The following is a 23,292-nucleotide window of genomic DNA, read 5'->3' on the forward strand; positions in this document are numbered from 1 at the left end:
GTTAATTTGACAAACAAGACCTGTTGTTGCAAGGTTTGGGAAGCTACAGGAATTCTATGTAAACATGCTGCAACATTAAACAAGTATATCAAAGGTGATATTGAAGCCTATTGTGATGCATTATCCAAAGTACATACATACAAGATAGCACACAGAGAAATAATTCACCCGGTCCCAGATTTGAAAAATCTAGAAGCTAGAGAAGGTAATGATGTATGGCATCCCGCCCCATTGAAAAGGCTACTTGGTAAACCTAGGAAAAATAGGAAAAAAGAGCCTGGTGAAGAAGAACCTTCAAAAGTTAAGAAAAAGGGTAATCAACTGCAGGGTGACGTGTGTAAATTATTTGGATACAACAAGAGGGTTGGCCAAAGAAATCCACTCACCCAGGGAAAGGGACCATCTACCAATAAGAGAGTTGGTTTCAAGTTATAATCATTTTAAATCTCTACTTATTATATAGGGTATATTTTTCCTTAGAATGATCTAAACCATTTATTTTTTGTGACTTAATGTGTAGAGAAATAAAATGAATGAAGACGTGAATGTAGCTACCAGCTCCCAAATGATTACCAGATCTCAAGCTTTTACTTCAGACTTTGTTATAAATGCAAAAGATAAGCAATGGAAAAGAATGGCTAGGAAGGCAACATGGATAAAGGCAAAAAGAGCTATGACTAAAGAGATGGTAGAAGTAAAAAATAGGGACCAAGCTAATGTTATAAGTTTTAGGACTTACTCTGATTGATGTTGGTCTATAAATAGTTGATTTTGGAGTGACTTTGTAAGGGTGTTGTAATATTTTTGGATGGTCTCTAGTTGACATTGGTCTTGACTACGTGGCCTTAACTTTTTGATGGTATTGTAATAGTTTGGTGCAACTCTTGTTTATTTAAGATCTAGTAATTTTAAATTCATCTTATACCTAAGTATTGATAGTAAACAGGTCACTCCAAACATTTTGATACAGTACATCCCCATTTAGACAACACAATTGCAAATCAACCTCAATTTCATTGTAATAGGTAACTACAGATTTGACATGTCCTACATAAGCTTCTACTAAGCTTACCCACTCAATTATATCAAAAAAACAACAACAATAACCATTACAATCTGACCCATCACATTCAATATATTTTTCAAACTACGGATTTCTTCTGTCAACATTTGTAGCTCATTCTTCATCTGTTGTTCCATTTGTATAAGTCTTCCATATACTGTGGTTTCATGTGCAGTGGTTTTAGGAATGCCTTACACGGATGAACACCAAGAAAAAAACCATAGCCTCCTCTTGGTAACTCTAAACAACAGTAGTAGAGTTTTGACAAAAGAAATCCTTCATCTGTTGTTCCATTTGTATAACTCTTCCATATACTGTGGTTTCATGTGTAGTAGTTTCAGGAATGCCTTGCATGGGTGAACACCATGAAAAAAACCATAGCCTCCTCTTGGAAACTCTGAACAACAGTAGTAGAGTTTGTTCATATTTTGGACAGATTCAGAAATCCTCACTGCTGCCTTTCTATTACATCCACATCTTAAATTCTGATAATTTAATGGACATTTGGAGTTAGAAGAGTCATTAACACTGCTAGATGACATGGTATATCTGTAAAAAAACATTACATTCAAATCACCACTACATATGAGAAGAATTAAAACTATATCACTACACAACAATAAAGAATAAAGCTTAAAACTAGATCAAATTCTATCAATATTGAAATAGGATTTTCTTTATGTCACACTACACAACAATTAAAACAAGATGTATAATATCCTCTGTTCTAAATCAATACAGAGATACCAATTTGAGAGTTTACCAATTTGGTTGTTTTGTTCTAAATCAATACATAGCAACCAATTTGAAATATTAAACCCTTGAAGGTTTGAGTCAATGCATCCTCCCTGGTTGGACACCAAGTTGAAGGATGACACCCCATATGAGAAAGTAACAAGTCCCACTTACCTTCGGTTCTTGGCTTAGAGATAGAATATGAGGTCACACTCCAATTGTTGCTAGGGCTTTCTATAAAGTCTTCAAAACCCCATTGCTATTCCTACTGCTAGGGTCGCGGATGAAGATTTGGTGTGGAGCTATCCACCGTTGCTGCCTATAGTTGCTAACGTTACACTCACCCAACTAGAGTCGTGGATGAAGATCTAGTGCGGAGCTATCCATCGCAGCTGTTGTTAAAGTTATACTCGCCCAGCTAACGTTGCGGTTGAGCTGATGGTGAGAGCATGTAAGGGTTTGGAATGGTAAAAATGAGCTCTTTTTTAGAGTTTAAGTAGAAGGTAAAAAGGTCATTTCCTGCTTTCACTTGACGGCGTTACAAATTAGGGGTGCGGTGGATATTATTTTCATTTTGGGGGTCACTCCAAGTTATGGGGATTTTTAGGGGTGGTACAAGACAATTTCCCTAAAAAAAACTAACATATTCCACACTTCTTTACCAAATAAAGTCATAAATCCACACCTCTATCATAAAGTCTTGGAATCCAATGGTAAATCTAGGTATTTAGTGTAACACCAAGTTTTGCTCATGCTTTCTTTTATGGCCAATGGTCACCATTGCATTTGGATGGGTGTTAGGGAGAGTAATAATGATACTAAGTTCTACCCAAAAAAAAAAAAAAGTTGGTAGCAAATGGGCCATTTGGAGCTTTCCCCCCCCCCCCCTTCCCCTTTTTTTTTTCTTTGGACTGGGAGTTCTCAATTTCTCTTCCTACCAAGTGATTATGCTTTTGTAACCATCTCGAGTTCTCTACAGACTAACTCTTGTCTTTCTGGTAAAGTCTAAAACATTGTTTTCTTTTAGGAGAAAAGAACCCTATCCATCTAGAGTAGGGGTGCCAATCCCAAGCCCGCATAGCTTAAACCAATCAGGCCTAATCGTTTAAAGACCAGCCTGGCCTGCACTAATTATTAAAAGTGTCGGGCTCAGGTCTAACCCTTTTATAAACAGGTAGTATACCGTGCAAGGGGTAAGCTTGATAGGTGTCCGACCGGCCCGACCTGTTTATAAGCGCAACTCTGCTCGACATGTTTAGCCCGATCATTTATATTTATATTTTGATTTTTTTTTTTAAATTATAGAATAGAGTACATATTAATATTTTTATCAATTATTGAATGTAATTAAGTGTAATATCTTTTCTAAATTGTTGATGATTTAATAAAATATATTAAAGTATCTTAAATCTAAGGCAATTAAAGATCATTTAAGGTTTGTTTAAGGTTTTATTGGTACATTACCCTATTTAAGACCAGAATAAAGCTCGATTAGGAGAAGACCAGCCCAGAACCCTATTGAGACCAATCGAGACCGACCGAGACCAACTCATTCCTTATATAGGTAGGTCACGGTCCAAAGGTATAGACGCGCAAGGCCCTACTAAGCCCGACGGAGATCGGCCCAACCTGATCGATTGACACCCCTAGTCTAGAGTTTCCCATGTCTAGACACAGCTGGGTGTGATAAAACCTAGTTGCCCTCGCACGCGCTAGATATTTTCACCCCCTGTTGTGTCTGAACATGGGAATGCTAAATGGATAAGGTTTCCTTGTCCTTTTTTTTTTTGTCCCCTCTCTCTCTTTGGTAGGAAGTCTAAGACATTGTTACACTATACATATGCACAATTTTTGGCTTCATAAAGAACTTTGGTACCCCTTCGGCATCATCTTCCCGTCTACTACTTGGTCTCCTACCCACCTGATTTTTACAAATTAAGTTGTGATGCATCTTTCAACCAATTACGCAACAGTGGGGTATTGATTTTCTCTTACATGACCATCAGGGCCATTGCCATGTGGCGGTGTTGGATCCTCTCAGCAGGATCACGCCTCCCACATCCGCCTTTCAGTGATAGTGTTCCAAACCTTACTTTCGCCAATGGGGGAGGCCATTGCAGTCCAAGAAGGTTTGGGGGTCGTGATCGAAAGGAGCATATAAGGTTTTAGTTGAGAGCTCCTACTTGACCGATTCCACTAAGCACTCAACGTTATTAATTTAGCCTATTATTGAGGATATTGTACATCCATCTTCTTACTTTGATGTTTGTAAGTCCTTTTTTATTCTAAGGCCTACTAATGTTATGGTAGATACCCTTGGCCTAATTCCAATCCATGTCCATTTGTATATGCTGGTACGGATGCCTTGAGTGTAATTTGAGGTGGTCAATAGATTATCTTTCTACCAAAAAAATCAGTATACACAATCTCATACATAAATGAGGACAAGCAAGTCTGAAATCAGTTGGTGTTTGTGTTCCTTTGGCAATTTTTTTTTTTTTTATTTTGGTGGATTTGTTTTCGCAATTACCATCTTCTTTTTTTGGTTACATAGGAACCAAATTCGGAATAATACAAAAAATTGTGATAGATTTTTTATTGGCAAGACAACCAACTTTTCCATTTTTTCTGTAATATTTCCCATTTTGGTTTGTGCGGGTGCTATTAACTACTTGTCATCAGATTCAGGTTAGGTCTATGGCATCTTTACAAGGGATGCTTTTTTTTACCTCAATCCGAAACCACTCAAGGTAAACAGATGGTGGAAATTGAAGCTATTGGCATTTTGAAAGGTTTAAACTTGGCGTCTGAATCAAGATGGAATATCATAGAAATATGGTTCATGACAAAGAAGCTACTTCAACTTATTCCCCACCCGAATGATGATGTCCCATGACCGTGGCATTTCTTAACGGTTTTTTCAGATATTCATGCATGGTACAAGAATAGTTCTTTTTGTTACATGGACTGGAAATCATCTAAGGCAACTAACTCATTTCATTGACGCCCTTGCAGCCAACGTGTTGTATCAAATTAGTAATGATTCTGTATGTGATGTAATAACTCTTATTCCCCGTAAATAGGATAATAAAGATTTTTGACTCCTATGAATAAGATTTCTTTTGGTGACCGTGAAATTTTTATCATGGGACTATGGGAGAGAGATGTTTCACATCGATCCCCATCAACTTACTAAAATTGTTGTACCAAAAAAAAATACTTACTAAAAGTGACCCATTCATATCCAACACTAAAAATTTCTACCAAAAATATTGTCCAGTTCTTAATCCAGTTCTAAAAATAACCCAAAGAAAGAGGGTGATCGTTCATTACGAAGGGAAGATTTTTGGCTCAGATTTTTCATTTTGATAAGAGAAATTCTTATTATGGGAGCTCGTGTTTCACATCCACCAATCAACTTACTAAACATAACTCATTTCAGCTCACTTTGGAAGGTGTCTCTAACCATTACATAAACCACCACCTCAAGGCCTCAAACAAAAGAACAAGACCATAGGGAGAATCAAGACCCAAGGAGGCAATGGCAACAACTAGAGTTCTAATTATCTTTATATTCGCCTGCATAGTCATTGCTGCAAGTGAGTTCTTATCCTCTTCTTATTGTCAATATATAGTTTTTGCAGATCATCTACACTGGAGGTGAGATAATGTCTTTTTTGCTTCTCTTGTTTGGTTTCAGATGGCCAACCACATACATTTTGCTGCAAAAGATACCTACTTTCCCAATTGTGCAACCCCAAAAAACTCTCTGATACCGCGGAGTGTGTGAAATGGTGCCGCTCAGGTTGTCCTAATGGAAGTGGTATCTGTGCTCAAGTGTGGAATATGACCTACTGCGGATGTGGGCCAAGTGAGTTTCTGTGAATGCTTTCTTTTCTGCTACACTAAGAATTTCTTCAATCTTTTCTCATTTTTAATTACTCACTAATGATATGATCTGTCCTTGTTCCTTTCCTTCTTGTTTCACAGTGAATGGTCAAGGGACTTGTCCACAACAAATTGATGATTAACTACTTGGCTTCTGATCTGTTCATGTTGTCAACAGATCAATATTCAATGAATTAAGTATCAGAATGAGATGCAGCATTTATTTATTTTTGTAGCTTGTCATCTTCACTAAAATAGGTTTCTTTTGAGCTAAGAATTTCACATTTCTAGTGGGATATTATAAGAAGTGCAATAAGTTGTAATGGGAATGCCTTATCCGTGCATGTATTACATTTCATAGCGATCTAGAATTATGAAGTTATGAAACAGTAGAAGGGTTTTGTGGTTTTAACCGTAATGATGGACCATGCTCAATCAACATATCAATAATATTAAACTCATGGAGATCTGGTTCATCCAAATAACTGAAAGTAAGATATAGAAATTTTACCTCTGCGTGAGGTTGCTCTATCTAAGCCTATAAGGGTTTTCTATTCCAAGGGAGGGAAACCTCTCGACTACAACAATCTTCTCATATTTTCGGATCGCCTTCAGTTGGTTGCTCTGGAACCTATAACGAACCTGCTCTGTTTCAGGTTTGCTCCGTCTATGGTTTCTTTTCTCAGATTTAGCTTCTCCAACACCTCTTGGATGATGGGTTTTTGGAGGATAGGTTTTTGAAGGGAACTTTCCCAGCTAGGGAAATCGGTAACCCGGGGGGTAATGTAGAAGTATGTTCCAGGTAAGAACCAACCCTACAGTAGGATAGACATTCCAGTAACTGATAGAACCTCCAAGAAACTTGCTGTCCAGAAATTCAGATTTGATGGTGTCGCAGGAAACTAGTAAATTATAGATGAAAAATAAATAAAAGATATATGGGGAAGGGGAATAGGTTGGGACGTAGGGTCGAGCATCTCACTCTTCCCTAGGGCATCTCACCCAAGCTGTCTCTCACAGCATTGCATATCACAGTTTTTCAGCGCAAAGCTTTCTTCTTTTTTTTTTTTTTTTTTTTCATTCAATCCTCGGCTGTAGATCACCTTATCTTCTATTTATAGAATTGATCATCAATTACAACCTAATTGACTGAACAAAAACTTTCCTATTACAAATCCAAATCAAAATAAAATCCATTCTTAATTGGAAACTAGCCTATCACCTATTACAAGAAAATGGGAAAGAAACAAATCTAAAAAGTAAATAAGATAGCCAAATCGATTCCTTGTGAAGCAAAGATCCAGCAGTTGCCAATTAATCTTCAAATTGATTTCATACAGCTGGCCGTGGGCCCATAAGATCTGGGAATAATCCCCTAAAAATCACCTCCACGAAAATAGTAATTGAATCCAAGAAAATATAAAACTCTTCCACTAATTCCTCCTCCCGCAAGTCATCAATCAACCCCAAAAATTCCCCCATGTTATGGTCAGGAATGGGTCCCACAAATTTTGAATGAATCTTTAATTCTTTTACATGCAGGCTGTCCTTGAGTTAGCCAATCAAGAACCAAGAACCAAGCCTCACCAGACCAGGCTGCCTCCCACAGCAGTCGCATCCCACAACCGATCTGAACTGGTTTCGGGGTCTTGTTCCTGCGATCTACATCCCCTGGTGGGGGGGGGGGAGGATTGTCTTTGTTTAGGTGATTTTAATGTAACTTTATCAATTGATGAGAAATATGTGAGCATCTAAATTCTCTCTTGTTCTCATTTTTGAAATGCTATCCACGAATTTAATCTGTTCGAACTTCGTTTCAACAGCCCTGCCTTCTCTTGATCAAACAAACGAAAGGTGGGGGCCTGATTATGGTGCATAGACAAAGTATTTGGCATCAGGTTGTTCCTCATTTATTTTGCGGGCACCACAATACACCAAGAAACGATGTTGGGATCCAACCATACCCCGGTAATTGTACACCTTGTCTAAAAGTGGAAACAACCTTCTCACTTCAGCTTGAAGCAAAGTGGGAGATCACCCAGACCCACAACCTACTGTCACTAGTGCATGGCTATCTTATGTCCCTGGCTCAGCTCTCTTCAAACTATATCACAAACTCTAGAACTGTCAGATGTATCCAAAGAAATGGATCCGACAGACTTTTGGCAATGCCAAGTTGAGATATTTAGGAGACTGAGGCTCTGAGGAAGCTATTCAAGGTAACCCACAGAGGGCATCCCTCCATAAGCATGAAGATAATCACAACAGACATAGAAGATCTTTTGCAACAAGAGGAGACTAACCGGGCTCAACACTCCAAAATTAAGTAGTTGAAGGAAGACAATTGCAACACCTGATTCTTCTATACATTGACTACCCAGCGACACCATGTCAACTAAATTTAGCATCTTGAATCTTGTAGGTTTTAGGATAACTGAAGACTCAGTTTTGCTCTCTCACATTAGTTAACATTTTAGCAATTATTTTCCCTCCCCCCAACTTAGCGAATTTTATGAACTGTGTACCTACAAAAATCACAAAGTACCAAAATTTCTTATCATACAAACCCTTTAATGCTTGGTTGATTTTTTCAACTTCATTGGGATACAGTTGGGTTTGACGTTGTTTGTGACATGCAACGTTTTTTTAACAATGGGTTTATACTTAGGAAGTTTAATAAGACTCGCTGCCTGTATTGTTAAACTCGTTTGGAGGATTGTCCCTAGAAGAAAGAGCAAATGGATTGACTGGATTAATCCTAGATACTTGAGATCTGATTCTAGCGGGCGAGCCTGTGGCAAAACGGTTAAGTTGCACTATTGCAACCTGTTGGTCACAGGTTCAAAACTTGGAAACAGCTTCTTCTGCGAAGCAGGGGTTAAGGCTGCGTACACACTTGCCCCTCCCAGACCTTGCAATAGCAGGGCCCTCGTGCACTGGGTTGCTCTTTTTTTCTTTTACTTGAGATCTGATTCCATTTGGATGAATTCTTGCCCTGTGGATGCTTCTTGGGCTTGGAGAAAATTACTAAAATGCATACACCTTGTTTCTAACTCTATACAGTCTGCTATCGATGATGGTTTTGACACCTTTTTGTGGCTTGACAATTGGCACTCTGATGGTGTGTTGATTAATATTTACGGTGACAAGATTAGATATGATGCTAACTCTGATAGGCTCTCGAAGGTATCTTTTATTAGTAGGGATGAAGCCTGGGTCCTTGACCCAATATATTCTCTTGCTGTATTGATGCATGGAGTAAGCTCTCCAATATTCGTCTGAGAACTTGAGGTAGAGGAGATTCAATCAATTGGGTGGCTAATTCATCTAATTTTCTTCTACTTGGAATTTAGTAAGATCTTGTGCCCCTAAAGTACCCTGGTATAGATTGATTTGGTTTTGTTTTGCCATCCCTAGACACTCTGATGTAAGGAGAAACCTAGGAACTAGAGTCCCTATATAGGCTGACTAGGTTGGTTATATTATCATGTGAAACTCAGGCAGGGGCTGAAAGCAAGGGGATAACAGCAGCATACATGAATTATATGTAGAGTTAGAACTAGAAAATTACTGCAGCAATGAGCAATATAATCCTAAGCAATTACACAACTCAATAGCTATTGGGGGACATGGCGCACCAAGATATCAAATGGGGTGCATGTACTTTCAACATTCCAACAGCAGTAGTTAACCTAGTCCTTAAATTAGCAGCCAATAATCAAAAACAGAAATATACTTAATGCAAGGGTTCAACAAAATTAAGTAGTAGCAAAAAAAAAAAAAAGGATTTCCAAAAAAGGGATTAGGAAATAAATAAATGAAACCGTGGACAGGGGTTAGGACTCATGCTATTGTGAAAGTAACAGGGAAAATGAATGAGAGAGAAAGAGAGAAAGAGAGAAAGAGAGATGGAGAGAAGTTACCTTGCAAAAAGAGAAGAGAAAATACCATCACGATGTGGGGGGGGGGGGGAAAGAGATTCATGATGGGGGGGGGGGGGAGGGAGAGAACTTGCACAACAATGTTATTCTGTTTTATTCACTAACTAAATTCTGGCCGTAGGCCTTACAATTCAATAAATAATAAAAGCCAAAGAAACCTAATCACAATCTAATAGCTTAGGAAAGTAAATAAGGAGTCTTAATCTAATCCAATGTTTTAAGGAATAAAGAGTCCTATTCTAAGTAAAAGAAAAGAAAATTTACTTTCCTAAACAAAGGAACAATAAAGCTAGCAGTTCTGTATGTTGATCCTCAACCATCCAGCCAAATAGAGTCCAAGCTAGGAAGTCTTCTGCGATGCCTTCTCTGATAGACTTGATAACCTAGACTGATGTCCCCATCACATCCTTTACTACTTGGAGAACGAGAACGAGAACCAGAACCAGAACCAGAACCAATTCCCTTTTCACGTAGGAGTTCCTTCTTCCGAAAAGTATAATCATTCCTAATTGTTGTCCGTGTTGGAACTCCATTGAAAATCTAGATCATTTATTCCTTACATGTCCTTTCTCTAGATCTATCTAGGAAAGAATTCTTAGGAAATTATGGCCTAGTCCTAGGTTATCGTCCCTTTTGCCAGAGAATGGAGGTGGATGTTGAAGAACATCAACGGAAAGCCTTCTTGCAGTTCTCTTAGGAAGATGGCTTTCAATGCGGTGATCCATCATATCCAATAGGAAAGGAACAAAAGAAGATGGACTGCCTCTTTGTGATCTATTGACTAGATTGGTCAGGCCATTGCTTTTGAGAACAGGAATGAAATTCTCCACAACTATGCTTTTGCCCTGATACCTGGAGAAATAGGCACTTGGCCTATTCTTGGAACCTGCCTCTCGTCTCCACTCCCCCTTAGTTATATGTAACATATATTCATATTTTTCTTTTATTGATGGCCTCCCCCTCTTCCTGGGTTTTGTTGTATTCCCCTTTTGGATGGATGCTTCTTCCCCGCAGCATCTCTTCTGTTTCAATCTATCAACTGGCAGCACCTATGATCTTGTTCTGGAATTAATTCCTAGTTATTAGCTAGGAATTGGTCCTACATTAACTGGTATCAGAGCCAAAAAGGCAGTATATTGTGTTGATGATTGTGGAGTCTACTACCCACTAGAAGATCATGCAAGTTTGATTCAACAACTCAACCAACCTCGTGGATGAGTGTTATTTTTTTTATTTTTATTTATTTATTTATTTATTTTTTAAGATGGAGAGAGATGATATGATGTAGATCGCAAGAACAAGGCCACAAAACCGGTCCAAACCAGCTGTGGGATGCCATTGCTATGCAAGGTTCGAAATCTCATTTCGTTTTGGTGGGTTCAAAAACTGAAGTTTTGTTTCGTTTTGACAAAATTTCGGCTGAAATGGTGTATTTTTTTTGTTTGTTTCGGTTGACTGTTTCGGTGGTCAAATAGCCATATTTTGACCTAAAACTTGGTGGGTAACTTATTTTAAGGTTAATAAACATGCTTAGAACATAAAAATGAAAAAAAAAATTAGGAAATAATATTGTTTTAGAGTTGCACCTTTGTTTGGCAGCAATCGTCGAACTGTTCTGAAAATTTTACCTGGTTTGGAGAAAAAACTTTACCTTCCCTAAGCTTTGAATGTGTAGATCATGTAGGAGTCCAATAGAAGTCAAAATGTGTGATGATGTGGCTAATTAGAGGCTTGTTGGAGACTTAAAGTGTTTTTCCTTCAAAATATGCAAATGGAACCAAAACCACCGAGACAGGCGAGACAGAGTCAAAATTTTGACCGAAATACCGAAATTTAAATCGAGATATGGTATTTATAACACATGAAATGTACCGAGACAGACGAGATACCTAAATTTTTACCGAAATATTGTAGAAACATTATTTCGGGCCTTATTTCGTTTCGACAAAAAAAAAAAAAAAACTGAGATTCCAAAATTTCGGTGAGATTTTGAACTATGCTGCTATGGGGGGCAGCTGGTTTGGTGTGGCTTGGTTCTTGGTTTTTGATTGGTTCAACCCAAGTACAGCTTCCGTGGAAAAGATTTGAAGAAGATTATCTCTTGATTCGTGGGCCCCATGGCCAGCTCGCATGAAGGAGTTTCCATTTCTATATCCTTGTAATAGTCATGGTTTAAAGTATCTCCGATATTGATACGATACCCTTCGATACGTATTTTAAATTTAGTCGACGATACTTTAATCCTTGATATTTAGCATATATCTTAGTGTATCTCTGATACAATACGATATCCTCCAATACATATCTTAAATTTAGCCAATCGATACAGCGACCGATACTGATATTTTAATCCTTGGTAATAGTTAGGAAGATATTATCTAGCTAGTTTCTAATTTTAGTTTCTATTTCTACAAAGTAGGAATTCTAATATACCGGGTTTCTATCTTTGTAAAAGGGAGGAATTTGATTTGATTTGTAATTAGTTTCCAAATACGATAAAATCTAATTATAAGGGGATTCCTTTTCTTTCCATGCAAGGAAGGACCCAATTTTATAATCAATTTAAAGTTTATAAATAAGGGAAGGAGGCTGATCCACAGCCCATGATTGAATGAAAAAAAAACCAAGAAGAAGAAAACTTTGTACTGGAAAACTATGAGATGCAGGGCTGTGAGAGACAGCTTGGGTGAGATGCCCTAGGGAAGAGTGAGATACTTGACCCAACCTATCCCCCTTCCCCTTCTCCTCTATTTTCTGTTTATTTCTTTCTTTCTATTTTATTTTCCTGCAAGATCTGAGAAGACAAGTAGAAGACCTGTGGCATTTCTTCTGTTTCAATCTATCAACTGGCAGCACCTATGATCATGTTCTGGAATAATTAATTCCAAGTTATGTAGCTGGGAACTGGTCCTACATTACTAAAGTGACAGAATTGGAAGAAACATAAACAGTGTAATGTTTTGAGTTCTCCTTCCAATGATCTAGGTTCACCCCATTCTGAGGTCATACGAAAAAGATAAGGATTTTTTGTATCACTGCACGCAAAAGAAGAAAGTGGGTGAGTCCAAGTGTTTGTAGTTAGTACAAATGAGTACTAATGATGTGGCAGTGTCTGGCAGCCTAATGGACAGTGCACAATGGGCAGTGAACAGTGGTCAAGTGGTAAATGATGTCAGATAAGGCAGTTGCAGCCAAGTCAGCTTTGGAGACATATTGGGTAGGCCACCAAATGGTAGATTTGGCAGAGATGTTCTTGAAGGTTGTAGATCGGTGAGTCGTCTTTTCAGTGCAACTAAAATTGCCAAGATCCGACTCCGGATGAGAGAGTTATGATCATTTCCATTGGATCAATAAAGAAGAACATGGTGTTTGATGAAATGCCCAACTTGGTGGTTGCACGTGGTCGAGGTCAATTGGGCCACATTTGATGATACTGCACTAGTGGTGATGTGGATAAAGTAGATAAGTCAATATGCCATGTGGCAGTAGTGGTGGAAGACAGTGGTCGGAGCATGCATATATTTCTGCCAAGGCAGCCAGTAGGGCTGGCTTTCCCATGGCCGTGGGTAATATGGGCGGCCACGGCACAGGGGTCACAGCACATGCCATGCACAACAGCACTTGGCTGCAGCACACAAGGGGCAACACCTTGCAACACAGGAGCCTTAATGTAGCAGTGTGAGTGGTAACAGGAAGGCCATGTGGCCAGGCTTGCATATGGCGCACAAGCCTTGCAGCCATGCCTACACGCATGGTAGCCACAGGGGCCAAAGGCCTTATGGCCACGTTGCTGCCAGAACTGCAATATCACTGCCCATGCACTGTGTACTGCCACTGTATTCTGTATTACCATCTCAGTCATTACACTCACTGTCATCATTGTAGATGCTCTGACTATGCAATCTTCTCAATTGCTGATGCTGACCGCACTGTCATGTCACACTGCCATCTGTCACACTCTGTGTGTTGGGTCCCACTGTGTTGACAACAATGACAACATCAGTACTGCCATATCCCCAACACCTTCTCCCATGTCAATGTTTTTACACCCATTATCTATATGTAAGGCTCTAGTTAAATTGGTTAGGAGTTTCCGGTGGAAGAACGATTCAGATAAAGGTGTATATTGGTTTAGTTGGAATTCCCTCTGTAGGAGTAAACGTTAGTTGGGCATCGAATTTCATGATTTAAAAAAATTTTCTCATGCCCTCCGCTGGCATTTGCTTAAGTAAGGGGAGACAATATGGGCAAGAGGTCAAAGTGACATACTTTCCCCCAACACTTCTTTTCTTGAGGCCAAAAGGCATTACCATAGTTCCTAGGCTTCGCAGAGTTTTGCTTAAAGGGAGTGACATTCTCCTTGGACGCCAAGCCCTTATGCAGTCTGTTTGGTACCTGAAAGTCTGAGTTGTAAGTTCCAAAGTACGGGTGTTTGGGTTTGGTCTATGGTGAGAGAGCAGATTTATTTCAAACATGAAGAACCTAGATCATTGACTGTTTCAAGCTGGGCATTAAGGGTATTAGGGTAATACCTACTTTAATAACTTATAGGGCAGGACAGGTTATAAGATAACAAATCCATAAAGTTCAGAATCACAGTGAACTATCACACAAGAAGGATAAATAACTTGAGATCAAACCATAAGATGGGACTGATCTTACAGTGAAGGAAGGTTCAGTTGGGCTGTGCGTATGCTCAAAATTGCAAGCTCATCCAATGGGGGAAATTGGGAGAAACAAACAGTAACAGAAAAAGAAAGTTATGACACAGAAATTAGTAATTAAGGCTGTGTTTGGTAGCCAAGAGAAGAAAAGAAAAAAGTACAAAAATTGAATTATGTTCTTAATTTAAGAAATTCTCATTGTGCTTGGCATGTCCTGAACCAAGAGAAGATTCTTTTTTAAATTTCAAAACAAGTTTTCTTTTGGTGCCAAAAAATATCTTGCCAAAAACACAAGAAGATACAAAAACTTTTCTTTTCTTTTCTTCTGGTAGCTAAACATATATACTTTTTTATTTTCTTACCATGTCATTTCTTTTCTATGCTTTTCTTTTCTTCTCTTGGCTACCAAACACAGCTTAAGATAATTACTATAACTAACATTCCGACAGTCTGATGGTTTCCAGACTGGGGTTAAAGGAAGGAATAACATATAGAGATCTCAATTCATTCTGTTGGCTATATGAAATCAGAGACTGAAGATAAAACATTAAACTATCATAGCACCTATCAAGAAGATCAAAACATTCTACTTTCATAAAACCTATTGCAGAGACTGAACTGGACTGGAAAACTTCAGAAAAGATTAGGAGAGCGTAGAACGGTAACACGCAAGTAATCAGACATTAAAATAAGCTGTGATATTACCTGATTAGAGCTAGCGACAATGATGGATTACCTCTGACTCTCGCTGGACAGAATAGCAGTTGAAAAACAAGAAGCAAAGAACAAGAGGACCTGGTTTCACCATCGATAACTAAGGGAGCCTTCACCACCAGCCCAACCTATTGCTAGTTTGCTACACTATGATAGGCCTGCTACTACTTCACCATAGAAGCACACACTCAGAAGAGTATCTTTTCTCAATAACAAAAAACCGATGGGATGTTCTCCTTCGTGTATTTATAAAATAAAGTAATTCAATTATAAAACAGACTCTCCATGTATGGGAGAGCTGGACAGAAAAGTATCCTTCTAAAAACAATAAAAAAAATAGAAAAGAGTAGTTACTAAAATGGAAAACACAAAATAGAAACTTCCAAGCTGCTCCTAAAATGAAAGTAGAAACCAGAGAACCAAAAGATCTCCTAAAATCTTGCTGCTCCTAAACTCCACGCAATCTGGCTTTCCCTCTCGTCTTCTCCCTAGCCCTTGAAGTCCTTTCTAGATCTATCCAATCCTCAACTGATTTGCACCTCATCTCTCCCCTTCCTAAATGCAAATCCCTTGAGCTCAGCCACCCAGCTTTTGCTGACGATCTGATGATCTTCTCCAAGGCTGACCCTCTTTATATTTCATCTATCCTCTCTTTCTTGCATCTCTTCGAATCCCTCTCTGGCCTTCAGATTAATCTTGTTAAAAAAGTCCCATATCTTCCGGAAGTGATGGACTCTCTCAAAGCCTCTCTCCTCCAATCCTTAGGATTCTCTCTTGTCTGCCTCCCCCTCATTCCCTCTCGTCCCTCTCCTCATCACTGCACACCCATGCTTAACCTCATTTGTAAGAGACTCTAGCTCTAGAAAGCAAGCTTCTATCTTATGTGGGTCGCCTTAAACTCATCAGATCGGTCCTTCGATCATGATTCATTTACTAGTCTGGTGTCTTCAAGGTACCCTTTACCGCCATAAAAGTTGTTGAATCGCTTATGTCCTCTTTCCTCTTAAAAGGGGTTGACTCCTCCCAATTCCTTCACCCTCTCAGTTGGTCTTCTATCTATCCCAAACTTGAAGGGGGGCTTGGCATCCACAGAATCAAGGACATCAATTCTATTGGTACTCTCAAGCTCATCTGGAAGATTGCTTCCAAACATAATAGCATTTGGGTCCATTGAGTCTATTCCTATCTCCTCCTAAATGACTCTATCTGGACCACCCCCCCTCGATTTGATGCCTCCTCCGTTCGATGCAATAATCTTGATCATCGTCCCTTTGCTCTCAAGGTCATTCATTCCTCCATTTCGGATGGTCTCTCCATCTTCCTCTGGTTGGATAATTGGCACCCATCTGGAGTCCTCTTCTCCGTTATTGGAGCCAATCTATTTACTCATCGAGCCTCCCTAGAAACTCCTCTATTGCTTCTATCATTTCCAATGGTATATGGACTCCCCCTCCCCTTCGCTTTCCTTCTTAACATTTGCATTCCCTCCGTCCCCTTCCCTCTCAGCCCCTCTTCTTGGAGATAAAATCTCTTGGCCACCTTCCCCCTTTGGCAACTTTAGCTCCTCCTCTACTTGGAACTTCATCCGTTCCCACTCCCCAAGGGTTCTTTGGCACAAGGTGGTCTGGTTGAAAGGCCTCATTCCTAAGAACAACTTCACTGTTTGGAGAGCCCTGTCTTACTGCCTTCCCACCCAATCCTTCCTTCGTTCTCATCACATCACTGTTCCTCCTTCCTATTGCCTATGTTGGAATGGTGTTAAAGATTCCAAGCATCTCTTCTTTTCCTGCCCATTCTCATCTACATTTAGAAGAAGGTTCTTAGTTTATGCTGGCTCGGTAAGAGAAGCCCTTTGCCTTTGAATAGAGAATGGATTTGGATTGGTATGAATGGATTTGGATTGGTATGACCTTTTCCAGCTCTTAGATCTGTGAAGCTATTGGGAAGTTGGCCTTTGGTGCTAGTATTAACCACTTCTAGATGGAGATAAATCTCCATAGATGGACTTCCAACTTTTGTTCTTTTGATAAGATTTGGAAAGCCATCTTCTTAGAGGTCGGTTCTAAGCTTAGGCTGATCCCACACCGCCTGGTTCATGACTCCCCAAGGAACAGGCTTATTGTTGTCTCCTAGGGCCTCCCTTCTTCCTTCCTCCTTCCTCCTTCCTCCTCCCCCACCCCCTAGGGTTTTGCTACCTTCTTGTGGCTCTTTCTTTTTCCTTTTGTTGGCCCTTGGGATTGTATATTCCTCCTCTTTTCTTTCCTTTTGGTAATGAATTATTGGTCCACCCAAAACAAACAAAAAAGGTAAGGTAACATAAGGCTAGGTAGGAGTGTAGGACTACCCAACCCCAGATAGGATCAACAAGTAACTCCAAATAAAACACAGAAGTAGGTACTGATATCAGTATTTGTAGTACCCCAAAACAGTAGCTAAATAACCTTCTTACAATCACAATAAAACCTAATAACAATAGTCTCTGTCCCTGCCTAACGAAGTACAGCAGTAACAACCTAGAAAAGCAATCAACTAGGTTCAGAATAGGTTGAATCCAGAATATTAAAAAGCAATCAGAACAACAATAGTCGAACAATAGTTTGGGCTCAAAATGAAGCCAAAACTAAGATTTTAATAATATGAAACAAACACCAAACATCAGACCGAAATCCTGGACAGAGAACATATTGCCTCAGTTTTGGGATTCAGGTCAAAATAAGGGGATTTTCAAGATTTCAATAACCAGACCTCAGAAGGCCCTGTTCCCCTGGTCGAGTGGGGCTTCTAGGGAGCCCAATGGACCCTAAAACTAGGGAGCCCAATGGACCCTAAAAGATGGGCCTGAATGGCAAAGAAGGTTGGGAGATATGTGGGTGCACTTGCTGCCCAGAAATCCCCAAATAGGCAGTGCTGCAGTCCGTGTTTTGCAGCCTTAGATCAATAGCAACAGAAGCAGTCAATGGACATCTTTAATGGGTCTTGGATAGGCTTAGTCACATTTAGAAAATAGTAGAATAAGAAAGGGAGAAGAGAGAGGATCGTAGGATAGGAGGGGAATGGGGATAGATGGCTATCACAGCCTAGGCATATCACCCAACAAGACTCTCTCCGTCGTAACCTCTCTCAGTACAATAGTTTGCATAAAGTAAGCTTCAATCTTCATTAAAATCGTGGGGAGACGCTTTGGGTCTATTACAATTTATAGGCTCAAGTATGGAGCCATAAAAATAGAAACTTAAGAAAAATGAAACGAAGAGAAAAAGGAAACAAAGAGATTAGTAAACTCCTAAAATAACTAACTTTGCTTGTCCTTATACAAAGTAACAAAAAACTAATTAATTACAAAATGGAAACAAATCTGAACCATCTAAGGGCCTGTTTGGACTGCTGTTGCACTGCATCATAGGCCCTATGCTGGAAGGACATGTAAGTATTTCTCCTGGTAAAGAAAACGCTAAGAACATGCCTATATAGAGGTTTATGTAAGTGTTTTATAGGGTATGCAGCATAGTTGCTTATTTAGATGATACTTTGATCTCATAGAAGAATAACTATCTAATCAGTGAATCTTTTTAATGGTCAAGAAGTTAAATTGGCTGCTGATCTGCAAAAATCCATTGAATGGATGAATATTGTCAGTTCATTAAGTGGGATTTCTACCTCAAAACTTCCTCTGTGATGATGCCATCAGTGGTTGGTATAAAAACATCATGTACAATATTTGTTCATGAGGCATAGAGCATCTGGAAAAATAAAGACAACCTGATAGTTACACCTTAGGTTTCACATACCTGGGTTTGATGATATTCTGTTTTTTACAGAAGTGTTCAGTTGCTTGTAAACTCTAGGAACTTGATCAGGGTCACTGATTGAATCAAATCAGAAAGATACACTCCAATTATCATATTTCTAGCAACTTGATTGAGTTCTATCAATTTGAAAACGAACATGTTGCGACCTTTCTTCAATTCATGTCAACATCATATAAAAGTTAGGTTGATTTAAACAGTTCAACTGGTTTTAGAAAACAAAAAATTTAATCTTTAATACAACTTTCACCATGAACAACCATGTTTTGGATCTCTGAGTATCGGTTTTTCAAGGGGTCCAAAAAGAAATCAACTCTTCCAAGTGACTCAACTTGGCAGCCGTGTTGCCTGGACACTTCAAACTATTGGTCACAAATCCTCTCCGATCACTTTCTCTTCAAAGTAAACAAAGCCCAGGGGTGTGGGACCTGCTGAACCCCTGCAGCTCCCCCCTCTGTTTTGTTTCACCTATCTTTCAAGTGACTGGAGAGAAGCCGCATCATTAAATTATGAGCTGCACCCATATCCCACAGTTCATGTAAGCCAATACAAACACAAGAAATGGAATCTTATTTTGCAGCCAAGTTGCATTTTTTGATGTGTCCTCGTAGAAATAGCTTGGCAGCCAACCTAGTGAATCTGACAAAAAAATGTGGTAGTCCTTCATTAGGGCTAGGATGCTCAGAGTTTATAGAGGTAAAGGAAGGATTTGATTCAAACCCTCAGGGATCTGTTGTTTTGTTGGGATAAGGCTGAGTTGTGTTTTTTTGTTGCTTTGTTCCATAGCAGTCATGCAATGTGACAACTTCCTGAACATGTCTATGATCTGATTGAGTGATCCATTAATATGTCAGAGTTACTTGAACTAGATTCATCTATAGCTTAATACCATATGAGTTTAGATTCACCTAAGTTTTAGAGAACCTCAATAAACCAGAATAGCGGACAAAGAATCACAATTCAGGTTTCAAGGAAATTCAATAGAAGAGACTCCAGAACTCGGATGTAAATAAAATGCAAACAGATATTACCAGGAGGAGAATTACTTACTAAAAGATCAAACCAATCTGAAGGTCAGATTTTAAGATCCGACAGAGTTCCAGTTCACCAAGGAACTCCTTAACAGAACAACATAATCAGAAAAAAGAAAAATTACAACATAATCAGAAAAAAGAAAAATTAAGTAAATTGATAACCCAGCCACAAAAACAGATCTAGGAATGGCAGAAGGTTTCAAAGAATGGACAGAATATTATATAAAAAATTCACATTGATCTGATGGCTAGACTATTAGTTATAAGGAATCATATCAGTCATACAAAATCATGAACTAACAATCAATTGCAGAAACTGAACATCAAAACAAGCACAGGTTACGATCCATAATAACAGCAGAGAGGACTGATTAAATAACTAGTCAAGAGATCCTCAAACAGAGATCGCAGGAAAACTGACCTATGATAGAATTAAGGACCAGAAAAATAGAGGATAAGATTCCGAATCACAACCAATCACACCCACTGGATCACCACAGCATGAATCTATGGAATCACCACAATAAAGGATTCTGAATCACCATAGAATTCTGGGAAGAAGAGCCAACTTTATTATTCATCAAATCCTGTGGCTCTTTGAGCCTTAAAATGTCTTTAAATAGAATTCATATTGGCTCTACGAATGTCCTTCATCCAATAGGAAATAGCCCGACTACAGATAATGTAATAAAAGAACAAAACATAAAGGAATAGAACTCCTAAACTGTTGGCAGGAAGAGGAGTTATTGATGAGTTTCTAAGACCTAAGAGATTAGGTTAGAAACTCAGTTGAAAACCCGAATCACAGTGAAGAGAAGAAGATCAGATTTAGAAGAATTCCAATAAGTAAAAGGTCACTTTAGTGGACTAGAACAACTCAAAAGATAAGTTTGATATGGAGTTATAAGGGTATCTACTAGGAATAGGATTCTTTGAAACGAAATTTCAGAAGTGACTACCAATGGCATATCTTACGGGGTTCAAACCAGCAATTTAAAGAGTATTAGGAAATCAAAAGATTTCAGCAATAATATAAGAATACTAAGCTGAAAGAGAAAATCAATGTGATCAATGTGATCTTAAAATAGAATAAAATTAGAAATCCAATGCTAAGTGTGCAAGCAGAATTGAAATCCAATGGTTAGATTTGAAGTTTCAGAAAATTCCTAGTTGGGGTAAGAGTTCAAATTAGCACAAAAATCAAATTTTGAAACCACAAGAAGGTTCAGAATAGAAACCAACTGCTAAGTGTGCAAGCAGAATTGAAATCCAATGGTTAGATTTGAAGTTTCAGAAAATTCCTAGTTGGAGTAAGAGTTCAAGAAACTATAAAAAATATAGGATTTTTATGCTGAGAATAAACTCAGAACTAAAAATTGTCATGAAAATAGATTAGAATGGCAGGAACTAATATTATAATCAATGGAGAAGAAGAAGAAAAGAGAAGAAATGTGAAGAGGTTTGGGAACAGCACCAAAGCGCTTAAAAGAATGGCATATTCTTTACTCCCACTTTATGCACTTATAAAAGAGGCTCATTACATAATAATAATAATAAGAACAAGGGCCCATATACCAAACCAAGGGGCCAAAATAAAGTCTTTTGAAGCCCAATTAGCCTGCCCTTAACTGCATCAATGCCATTTACACCAAAACTATCATAAAAGAAGGATAAAGGTAAAGTACTAACTAGTTAGAACTCTGTTGCTTACCAACCAATATAAGTACCTAATTAAAGTCGAACCCAATCAGTGGTAATGAAATAGGCCAGCCATTGTCGGGTGAGGCCAAAGTCTCGAATTCCCTACCTTCCGATGAAGAAGTAATGAAAGTTCTAATATAGATTCAACATGCTTTAGGATGAAAGCATGCCGTGAGCCTTGGGAGTTTCACTCATGGAAGGTACCTTTAGCTTGCTTCCATTGGCCTCATATCGGAGGCGTGGGTGAGTTCGATCTTCGGATGGGTTGAGGCTGTCCTCTCCAATTATCAATTCCTATCTAGCATTTCTAAGTTCAATTTCAAGTATAACATCTTGAATACTAAAAAATACCATGGCTAAAACTAGGTGAACTGAGTTCAGGATTGAGTCAACTCATCTGAGTTTCCGACTGAAATGACTGTCTGAGTTGACTCAAGCTCTTTCCTCCTTTGGTACTTATTTGAGTACATCACTTTGTGTCTTCCTTAGTACCTTGAGTGACTTCCTTCTTTGCCATGCATCTTTTCCTTTTTCAGGTTTCAACTTGCACCCATCATTCTCGCCTAGGAAATTGCTGGTCTTTCTTTGACATCAGCAAACAATCTCAGTGGACTGTCCCCCACTTGCTACCTATTGCTGCTAGACCTACTAAGCATGCAAGAATGCAGCCATATATAATTTTATGACTCTACAGTGCAAGAACAAATCTCCCAGAAATAGGTATTCAAAGATTAACCTCTGATCAGAATACTAGAGATTAGGGCACTAAGAATGAATGCAAATAGTCCAGATTGCATTGCACAGTTGAACCTCAAACAGTTGCAACAAATAAAAGTCCTGCTTGGACTAGACAACGAGTATCATTAACAATGGCACAACTGAAGAGAACCTGGACCTATAGATGACTAAGTAAATAAAAGTAAGTCATAACATGAGGAAAAATAGCATCCATTCTATCATAATGAAAATTTCAATTTTGAAGGAACCAAAATTGCAATCCCATATTAATTAATTTCTCGTAAAGTGAAGCCAACCTTATAAAACACTGATAACAAACAAGTCTAGTAGCCAACATAAACTGCAGCATTGACTACATAGCAGTCATCATTCTTATCTCCCAGTTCTTCCACACACACACCACTTGAGCATAATAGTCCACCATCCACCATATCAACACTCACAATGTTACCACTGCAAATCATGAAAGCAGAATCCAGTGTAAGTAACAATTCATTTTAGATCCTTATTTGATCTTAATGCATGTAGTGTATCATGACACAACTAAATAAGTACTCCATTAAACACAGATATTTCAGATATCAAATTTCAAAGTACTGCCATGGCAGACACCCACATCCATCTCTGTTGGAAGTCAAAGCTCCTGCTTTCTGTATAAGCCAGCATAACCTTACAGCAGGTGCTGCACTGGACTCCCAGCATTCATGTCAGGCTGAAACTATTCAAATTTTTAACATAGGTGAAGGCCTGGCTGACCAGGCACGAAAATTCACAGTCCAAAGACAATGTAAATGGTCATCCTCACTCAGTCACTTGTATACACTCATGGATTGATGCAAAAGAACCAAGTATACAAATACTGAATAGAAATGAATGTGTTAAAGCTGTGAGAAATCATAAGCGAAGCCTCAATTCCAAGGGGAGATTTGTCCTCCATTTTCTTCAAAATTCCAAGGGATTCCTAATTATGATTGGGTTACATCAGGGATCAACCAAAGCCTTTACTTG

The 23,292-nt window shown here is 38.8% G+C and overlaps 1 long non-coding RNA gene across 3 annotated transcripts; it reads right to left on the minus strand.

Moving 5' to 3' along the window:
- Positions 1–965: 965 nt before the first annotated feature.
- On the minus strand, positions 966–22,735 carry LOC122063480. Of its 3 annotated transcripts, none has more exons than XR_006135348.1 (2): positions 22,581–22,735; positions 966–1,548 (listed from the first exon to the last, which is right to left on the minus strand). It is a non-coding gene; the product is annotated as an uncharacterized LOC122063480 (long non-coding RNA). The 3 variants fall into 3 exon arrangements; XR_006135346.1 differs by having other exon boundaries at positions 966–1,612; XR_006135347.1 differs by lacking the exon at positions 966–1,548 and adding an exon at positions 19,715–19,929.
- Between the last annotated feature and the right edge of the window lie 557 nt (positions 22,736–23,292).

The sequence above is a fragment of the Macadamia integrifolia genome, unplaced genomic scaffold, assembly GCF_013358625.1.
Source record: "Macadamia integrifolia cultivar HAES 741 unplaced genomic scaffold, SCU_Mint_v3 scaffold1338, whole genome shotgun sequence".
NCBI classification, from domain to species: domain Eukaryota; kingdom Viridiplantae; phylum Streptophyta; class Magnoliopsida; order Proteales; family Proteaceae; genus Macadamia; species Macadamia integrifolia.